The sequence below is a fragment of the Protobothrops mucrosquamatus genome, unplaced genomic scaffold (genome assembly GCF_001527695.2).
Source record: "Protobothrops mucrosquamatus isolate PMUCROS unplaced genomic scaffold, P.Mucros_1.0 scaffold741, whole genome shotgun sequence".
In the NCBI taxonomy this organism is placed as follows: domain Eukaryota; kingdom Metazoa; phylum Chordata; class Lepidosauria; order Squamata; family Viperidae; genus Protobothrops; species Protobothrops mucrosquamatus.
Genome location: NW_015387013.1, coordinates 163,682 through 166,219, shown reverse-complemented (window position 1 = coordinate 166,219; position 2,538 = coordinate 163,682).

Sequence of the window (2,538 nt, the reverse complement as noted above, 5' to 3'; positions counted from 1 at the left end):
AATGGAAGTCTAGTAAGAATATTCAGAATATCAAGCAAGTAAGGAAAAAAAAGACTATTGTGCAAAAAAACTATTGAGATGCATTAAAAAATTAACAGAAAATAAACCTGAGAAATCTTAATATTTATTTTAAAATAGTAACTAGCTGACTATTTAAAAATATTCCTTAGGATTTCCACTGAGATTACTTGTCATCTATAATTCTGCAAGACAGTCTGTAACAGAGCAAAAAATAATAAAAAACATAACAGTATTTGACCAAAAGTGCTAGCTACTGCTTGTACTAACATTCTGTGCCTATTTACTTATACAGAAATCCAAAACTTTAAGGACTTAGTTCCTATCAAGTTTACACTGCAGAGGTAGGACACAGAGTAAATACAGTTTACTCATTTGAGGTAATAACTTGTTTGTGCAGATCCTGCACCTCTATCAAAAGAGCAAAACAAGGTATGAACTCTTAACTATTCCACAGATTTAACCTGATAAGCGGTTTGCTGGAGATAACTGTGGATGTATTTTCCAGTACATTAACATTTAAAGATTAAGAATTCCTTGCAGTTCACAACACATGCAGGCCTAAAAGATTTAGCGTAATCTATACTAAGATCACAAAACAGGACTAGGTATAAATTAGATCATTTTCAGAGCAATGATACTACTATAGTATCACAGGTGGGATGCAAAATAGATCAATGAAACGGTTTAAGTTTTTGAAACTCATCAGAAGTGATAACTGTTACAACAGAACTCCTATTTAACATACACCTGTCCTTCTGAGAGGTAAAAGTAGAGCTTTTAATTCTATCATGGTAGGGCTCTGGTTCTTGAAGAGGGTGGTTGATGGAAGCTAAGATACAAAAGGTGAGAATTCAGCTTCAGAGGAACAGCTCTTATATATCGGAAGCAAACCCTGACAAAAGGCATTTGTTCCCAAGCCAAATAACCAGTCCAAATAAATCCCAAATGTAGGCATAAATAAATAAAGCTAGCTGCAACCAGATTGGCTCACGCAGGACATTTCAATCTACCCATTCATTTCCTCCTACAACCATCCGCAACTGTTAAACAGCCTTTACTTCAACCCACTGAGGGCACTGCTGATGAGCTGTCATTTCTCACTCTAGATTCAGGAACTCTTCAAAGTCAGAAAGCTGGTCTGTACCATGGGAGGCAGCCAGACTGGCTAGAAATATCATGCAAGAAACCAGCCCTGAATGCCGTGTTCCTGATACACCAACTATAACTTTCAGATGAGGCAATTCCTTCAGGACACTGAGATTTTACCTAAGTGTTGAGAGATACAGAAAGCACCAGCAGGATTTTGCTGCATCAGACCTACAACGAACCTGCCATTAACTACAGGTAGTCCTTGAGTTACAACCACAATTGAGCCCGAAATTTATGTCGCTAAATGAAACATTTGTTAAGTGAGTTTTGCTTCCTTTTATGACTTTTCTTGCCCACGATTGTTAAGCCAATCGTTGCATTTGTTAAGTGAATCTACATTCCCCCTTGACTTTGCTGCTCAGCAGAAGGCTGCAGAAGCTGATCACATGACCCCAGGACACACGGCAACCGTCATAAATAAGAAGCAGATGCCAAACCTCTGAATTTTGATCATGTGACCACGAGGATGCTGCAACTGCCGTAAATGTGAAAAAGGGCCACAAGTCACTTTACAGGGCCGTTGTAACTTTGAACGGTCACTAAATGAACCGTTGTAAGTCGAGGACTACCTATAAACCACCCGGGACAACTAAGAACTTCCATGCAACAACTTTCACACGACCTGGACGTAACCCAGTCCTGGCCCACAAGTAGGAGTCAGCTTCACCCTCTGTAAATATCTTTACAACCTCCTCTAATGAGCAGAAACCGGGAGCAATGAGACTTCTCCTCCTGTGGTTGCTGTTGTTGTGTGTCCAAAAGCCAAAGACACAAAACGCCGCCGATTAAACACGTGACCATCCGAGCCTCTCCGAACAAGCCCACAGCCGTCAAGCACCCTCGCCCGACACTGGCCCCGTAAAATGGGTCCCCGGAGCCGAGGCAGGCAAGCCCAAGAGACCGGCCGCGGCAGCCCTCCTCCACCCCACCTCTTCTGGGCTGCCCTCCCCACCTCGGGGTGCCCCCATCCCGGGCTTCCCGGCCGCGGAGACGCCAAGTTGCCCCGAAAGCTGCGAAACTCGCCGGCGGCGCTTTGAAACGCCCGAGGCTTCTCCGAGGGGTCTCCCCGAGGCTGGCGGCGCACGTGCCCGGAGCGCCCGGGGTGTCCGAACCGCCGCCGCCGCCGCCGCGGCCTCAGGCGACACTCGGCGGTGACCCCGGCGGTGCCCTCTGCGCGGAGGCGGCCCCGCAGGGAGGGAGGGAGGCCGGCCAGCCCCCTCCCGCTCCCCTCCGTTGGAGGGGGGGGCTCCGGTCCTCGTGACCCCGGCCGGCCCCTCTGGCTCCCCCCGCGGGCCCGGAGCGCCCCTCTGCCCGGGCAGGGAGCCCCCCACATGGCGGCCGCTGGGATCAGCGGGGCTTTTGTGCAAG